This window comes from Zingiber officinale, chromosome 5A, assembly GCF_018446385.1.
Source record: "Zingiber officinale cultivar Zhangliang chromosome 5A, Zo_v1.1, whole genome shotgun sequence".
NCBI lineage: Eukaryota > Viridiplantae > Streptophyta > Magnoliopsida > Zingiberales > Zingiberaceae > Zingiber > Zingiber officinale.
Genome location: NC_055994.1, coordinates 145162248 through 145169842, shown reverse-complemented (window position 1 = coordinate 145169842; position 7595 = coordinate 145162248).

Genomic DNA, 7595 nt, shown 5'->3' with positions numbered 1-7595 from the left:
CATTGCACTTTCTCTCTCATCGTACTTTCTCTTTCCTCAATCTCTTCCATCACACTCTCTTCCTTCTTTTTTTCATCATACTTTCTCTCTCATCATACTTTCTCTCTCCTCAATCTCTCTCATCACACTCTCTTTTCTCTTTTTTTTCTCATCACACTTTCTCTCTCCTCAATATCTCTTGTCACATTCCCTCCTTTTTTTTCCTCAACACACTTTCTCTCTCATCATACTTTCTCTCTTCTCAATCTCTCTCATCACACTCACTGTTCTCTTTTTTCCTCATCACACTTTCTCTCTCATCATACTTTCTCTCTCATAAACACTCTCTCTCCCCTCATTTTTTCTCATTACATTTTCTATCTTTTCATCCTCTCCCATCATAATTTCTCTCACATCATATTTTATCTCTCATCTTCTCTTATCATGCTCTCTTCTCATTTTCTCTCATCACACTTTCTCTCTCTTCATTCTTTCTCATCACACTTTCTCTCTCATCATACTTTCTCTCTCATCATTCTCTTTCATCATATTTTTCTCTCACATTCATCTTTCTCTCATATCTAATTTTTTTCTCTTATTGTCCTTTAAGGGTAAAAAAGGGAATATTGATTTATTCCGATATAAAGTATGCAACTAACCAAACATTGCTTTTAAGAGTGATATACATGCTCATACTCATTCTCATTCCACAATACAATGATTCTCATTCCGATTCTCATTCTCATTCCCATGCTCATACCAAACACCCCCTCACATACGGAACAATATTACCTCCACGCAGATATCTTACTATCTCACCCTTTAACAACTCATTTGTATGAAACTCAAAATAAAATTATAAATTTTTTTCACATTAAAAATAATTTTAAAATTTATTAATAATTTTTTATAATTATTTTATAAATAAAAATTATGATTACTTCTAGTCTCACATCTTAGTGATAAGAGCGGAAAAGATTCTATAAATATTTTAAATCGATGATATTAAAAAATATACTTTCTCAAAAACAAATTTTAGCTAACATGATATTAAATTAAATTTTTTTTAAGGAAAGTCGTTACAATAATTTGGTGTTGGAATTCTTCAGCATTATCCTTACGTTTTAAAATTGCATGAATCTAATGTACTCCTATTTATTCTAATTTATGAGTATTTTAACTAAGATCAAGTTTTATTGATTTAATATTTGCTATAAAAAATTAAATTAATTTTTATAAGAATAATATGAAACTCGAGCATCAAGAGCACTAGTTTGCTATTTAAATTCTTGGACGTTAAATATAATTGTGGTAAAAAATAAGATGAATACGTTCGTCTTCAATACCTCTGTTAATTCGTCTCAAGATCAATATAGAGGAGATAAATTAATACCTCCGTCAATTCATCCCAGGACCAATACAGAGGAGATAAATCACGAGCGACTACTAAATTTTGAAATACTGATTAACATATAAGAAAAATATTTACTTTAACTTTATTGAAATTTAAACCTCATAATAATAATATCTCATGCGCTAATTACTGAATCATCCTGAGAAGACGTAGTCATATAATCATATGAGAAGGACGACACTTCCATTTAGATTCTCATCCCATTATATAACACATGTAACATATGTATGCTTTTGCTAGTTTCTAATTAATATAAGGAATGCAGAGATCAATATTAGGTTTTTTTGGTTTGATAATAGATTTTGATCCATCTATTAAGTCAATTTAAAGCATTAAAGGTTAATTTTTAGAATATTCTCTTTATTAAATTTAAATTCTAATCCCTTTAATTAATTCTTAGAATATTTATCGTTATACTACACGTACAAGTACGTATTAATTGCTGCGTGCATAGAATATCATGCTACTGCAAAATTCAATTATCATCCATATAAAAAAATCCTGACGCCAAATGAATTAGAGATTTATCTGCTCGTAAATAGTCATAAACTAACTGTAAGAAACCTGTGAAATCACTTGTTACCATTATTACTATTTATATTGATCCTATTTAAAAAACGAAAAAGATAATGGACTAAGTACATGACTTTACAATTAACTAATTAAAGACTTCACATAATCTTATGAGACAATGAATATTAGTATTGGATCAGGAAGAGATTTTCGATGTTGATCTTCTGATATTCAAGTCAATTTTTGATATAGTGGAGAATAATAGAAAAGTTATAGCAATGGACGTGTTGAATACTAAAGTAAAACATACCTTCGCTTATGGATGAAAACTCTCTTTTATAGTTGATCCTGTCCGGACGCTGAATCAACGGACGCTGGGCACGTGGCGCTCTCCGAGTCGCCGATGTAGTTCTCCGGCTAGTCTCACGAAGCTCCGGCGAACCTGCACAGAAGTCGGGCCGGGAAGGGGTTCCCGGCGGCGACCCTCCGACGCTCAAGTCAGGCAAGCAAGCAACAAAGCAGCGGCTCCAAAAATCGTAGAATGTGTACCTCCGGCGAAGTCTGCGGCTCTTTATATAGAGCGGTGAAAGAGCCTCTACACGCCCACCGAGGCGCGTACGTGTCCGCAGCCCATACCCCGGTATGTGTTTGTCAGAGAGCTTACCTGACGCCATACCACTACAGTCCAACCATGTCTTCGATGGGACAACAGAACACCTCGTTGTCAGACTTGGAGTATGGCCTAGCCATAGGATTTGACGACTGTCAGAAGATGTTCCTGTCCTTCTTTACCCACCACCGGTGGTCCGGACGGCCCTCATCCCCTGCGTCGGCCGGGCGGCACGCCCATCACGTCCCGCCTGTCATTTGCATTGATATGCTGGGGAGACTTCCGGGCGGGTGCTACGTAAGGACTGTTAGCAGTATGTCACCTTCTCTTAGGCCTTCCGCTCGGCTCATAGCTATTGTTTCATTGAGCGTCGGAACCCCGATCCTTGTCAGGGCGCCTTTTACTATCAGATGTTTACTGGCAGACCGATCGGCTTGCCCTTTTCTCATGAGTCCGGTCGGCTCGCCCTTCTTCGATGGACCACCTGGCCTTTTGACCTCCACGTGGCATTGACCCCTCGTTAGGGGGTCCCGGGCTCTTACCACCGGATCACTTGCCTTCCCCTCGAGTCTAGTCGAAGGAGGCGAAGTCCGACTGACTGGACTGCCGATCTGACTGAGCAATGATCACTGCATTAGGCCGCTCGGCCAGGCCTAGGGATACTCATCCGTTCGGCGGTATCTTGTCCGTGCCTTGTGTTCTCTGGGAATCCATGTCCGATGCTCTCCCCTACTACCCATCACGTGCGCTGCGCACGGTAAGGGGACTTCATTAAATGTGGCCAGTATCCTGCTGACACGTGGCAATCGTGCGTTTGTCAGAGTATGGCGGTGATGTCACTTCCGATGGGACATCCGCCGTTTGAAATGAACGGTTGGATGATGACCTCGTTATCGTCGACCTGGATCGGACGGTGTAAATTGATCGCCGCCGCCCTTATAAAGCTTCCGACCCCAGCTCTTCGCCGCATTTCGACCTTATCGTCTCCAGCTATCCCTCTGTTCCTTATTTCCGACGACCTTGCGTTTCAGCTCTCCGACGACTCTACAGCCCCCTTCGATCATCTTCTTTGCCCGTAAGGATTCCTTTTCCTTGCTGCCTCTCCTTTTTTCTCTCTATTAGCTATTTCTTTCATCATCTCGCATTCTTTCCCTGTTTTTATTTCTCCCTCCTTCCATCGCGCGTCCATCCCTAGCCTTATACCATGACCAACACCTCACAGCCGACCGGCGGTGCTCCGGGTCTTTGGTATTCGACCATGGAAAGCCGGTTCGACGAGGAGGACGCCTTGCGCCTCACTAGAACCTATGATCTGCCGACCGACCACCAAATAGTGTTAGCCACACCGACCGATCGACCTCATGAACCGCCGCCCGGCACCGTTTTATTCTTCCGAGACCAATTTTTGGCCGGGCTACGCTTTCCACCCCACAAGTTCTTCTTACAAATCTGTAATTATTTTCGCATTCCGCTCGGCCAGGTAGTCCCTAACTCCATTAGGCTGCTGAGCGGAGTGATAGTCCTTTTTAAACTGAACAACATCCCCCTCAACCCTAAGATTTTTCACTACTTTTTTTATCCCAAGCAAGCCGAGTGGGGTACCTTTATTTTCCAATCTAGGATAGGCTTCGTCCTCTTTGATAATATGTCGAGCTCCAACAAACATTGGAAGGAGCACTTTTTCTATGTGCGTTTTCCCGAGCGGCCAACTTTTCGCACTAAGTGGCAGACGGCGATGCCGGCGCAACCGGAGCTCGGCAAATTTAGAGGCGATGCGACCTACCTTCATGCGGCCGAGCGGTTGGTGGGTCAACGCTATCACATTGACAAGCTGCTCCTCCCAGGAGTAATGTATATATTTGGCCTGTGTTCCACCCCAGCCGATCTGCCTTGCAGCATGAGTAAGCGATTCTCATCCCTCCTTTTTCTTTTGTTCTAATTGATTTAATCTTTGTTTCTGCAGCTGAAGTTATGTGGCGTGCTAAGGCGACCGAGAAGCTCAAATTGAAAGCCGCTCAGATTGAGGCGGTGAAGAACAAGGAGGTCGCCGAGCGGGGCCTTGATCCAGCCGATTCGGCCGGCGAATTAGGCGAGGGGACCCAGGATGCCCCTGAAGCCTTAACAGCTACTACCTCTCACGACGAGGCAGCGGGCGGCGCAGAACCTTCTACCCAAGCCGAGATGGAGGGCCGTTCAGCCGATGATGTTCCGCTAGTCACTCGGAAGCGCCGACGACCGGAATCTGCATCTGCCTCAATTCCACTTGATGATCCACAGCCCGAGCGGGGCGCGGATGCTCCGATGTTGTCCGGGACGGTTTCCCTAGAGAGTACCCCGATCCCACATGGCTCTCCGAGGGCAAGCTCCGAGGTGCCGCCGTCCATCCCTTCAAGAACTCTGCGTCGTATCAGGCGTTTGGGCGAGCTTCCTTCCTCGTCCACCGGTGGGCCATCCGATAAGACCGATGCTTCTCAGGGCGAGCCGAGCGGCCAGAACTTAATTAAAACCGTCCTGCGCCTCCCCTCAGAGGAATACATGGCTGCTGCTGATCGGCCAGTGGTCCCCGAGCAGCAGATCACCTTGACGGGCCCTCTTGCAAAAGCTTGGGAGGACGCTCGGCGTCGAATAAAAGTGATGACTCCCGGGCATCTCGGCGACAGCAACCTTCAACAGGCCACCGGGGTATGCTCTTTTTCTTTGTTCGTGTATTTGAATTAAGTTCTTAACCCGTTCACTTTTGCTCGTAGAATTGGGTGGAGCAAATTGTCGTTAGCAATCGGTTGGCCGAACTAGAGGATGAATTGAAAAAACTCAAGGCCGCGGGGGACAGCCAACAGTCGACGGCCGCTCTGGAGAAGGCCAAAAAATTACTGGAAGCCGAACGGAAACGAGCTTCCGATCTAGCGAGCAAGGTCGTTCGGCTCGAAGCAATGGTCAAACAACGAGATAAGGAGATCAAGACGGCGATCACCCGGAAGCGCCAGGCCATCAATGACATGGACCGAATGAAGGTGGAGATCAGAGGGCTAGAGCAACGCATCAAGGATCTGGATGCCCTTCTGGCCACCGAGAAGGAGGGCCGCTCGGCCGATCTTCAAAGATTTGATGGAGATTTGAAGGATCTTCAAGCCGCCAGCGACGCTGCCCATGCCGAGCTCAAAGAGTATCAAGAGGGGGAGTCGGCTCGCTCCGACGAAGTGAGGAAGGCATTCGTCCGCTCGGATGCCTTTGGGGAGAAATTTACTGACAAGATCTCCCTCACCTTTGAAGAGGCGACCAAAGCGGCTGTGGATCACTTAAAGGCCAAAGGCCACCTGCCCGCCGAGCTGACCATCCCTCCCGAGGACCTAGCGACCGTGATGGGCGTCATCCCTGATGCTCTTTTTGATTTCGACGCATGAGGAGTGTTTCTTATGAACTTTTTTGTATCCCCGCCATTCGGCCAAACTTATTTTTGCTGTAATTTTTTTGGTTAGCCCTGTGCTTAATAGATAATCTTTTCCTTTCCTTCAACTTTTGTTTTGGCAAGAAATTTTTCTCTCGCCATAACTAAAGTGTTCTTTAAAACTCCTCCGCTCGGCACCACGCTCTGTCAGACTAAAGTCGATTGTCTTTAATAACGTCTTTCATCATGCGACTAAGTAGCCGTTCGGCGCGCGAACGTCACTCGTTCACTTGCTCGCATTTTTAATTCTGATTAACCATCTTTTGCTTCGCGCCTTACCTCAAAGGGGTTTTCGCTAGATTTTCGCAATGCGAGCAGCTCGGACGTTTATAGACGCCGGCTCGTCTCTCGATATTTAACGTCGGAGCTCGACGGTCTTCCGCTCAGACGTTTATAGACGTCGGCTCGTCTCTCGATATTTAACATCGGAGCTCGACGGTCTTTCGCTCGGATGTTTATAGACGCCGGCTCGTCTCTCGATATTTAACGTCGGAGCTCGACGGTCTTCCGCTCGGACGTTTATAGACGCCGGCTCGTCTCTCGATATTTAACGTCGGAGCTCGACGGTCTTCCGCTCGGACGTTTATAGACGCCGGCTCGTCTCTCGATATTTAACGTCGGAGCTCGACGGTCTTCCGCTCGGACGTTTATAGACGCCCGACCCTCTCTCGATATTTAACGTCGGAGCTCGACGGTCTTCCGCTCGGACGTTTATAGACGCCGGCTCGTCTCTCGATATTTAACGTCGGAGCTCGACGGTCTTCCGCTCGGACGTTTATAGACGCCGGCTCGTCTCTCGATATTTAACGTCGGAGCTCGACGGCCTTTACGGCTAACTTCGATACTGTCGATCGGCGGATCCCTTGGACATCCTTTGAATTAATTTTGCTTTCTGCATTACAAGGATACGGGCTACTAGCATATACGCAAAAATGAGTTACATTCGTGCACCTTTCATCCAGCTCGATAAGGCTGGAGATGATTTTCACTCCACGGTCGATCCAGCTGTCGCCCGTCTTCATCCTCCAAATAATATGCGCCCGAGCGGAGCTTTTCAATAACCTTAAAGGGGCCCGCCCACGGTGCCTTCAGTTTGCCGACGTCGCCGACCGGCTTGACTTTCTTCCAGACAAGATCGCCGACCTGGAATGATCTGGGGATTACACGGCGGTTGTAATTTTGCTTCATCCGTTGCCGGTACGCCATCAGTCGGACGGACGCCTTGGCTCTTTCTTCTTCGACCAGATCCAGCTCCATGTTCCTCCGCTCGGCATTGTCCTCATCGTAATTTTGGATCCGAGCGGACTCGACGCCGACTTCGACCGGAATGACCGCCTCGCCGCCATACACCAAATGGAATAGCGTGACGCCCGTGCCTTCCTTCGGCGTCGTTCGGATGGCCCATAAGACACCCGGCACTTCATCCGGCCAACTTTCTCCCAAATGGTCCAGCCGGGCGCGCAGAATGCGAAGAATTTCCCGATTGGCTACTTCGGCTTGACCGTTGCTCTGGGGATAAGCCACGGACGTGAAGTGTTGCTCGATGTCATAGCTTTTGCACCAATCCTCTAGCATCTTCCCTGTGAATTGCCGCCCATTGTTGGAAACCAATCGGCGAGGGATGCCGAACCGAC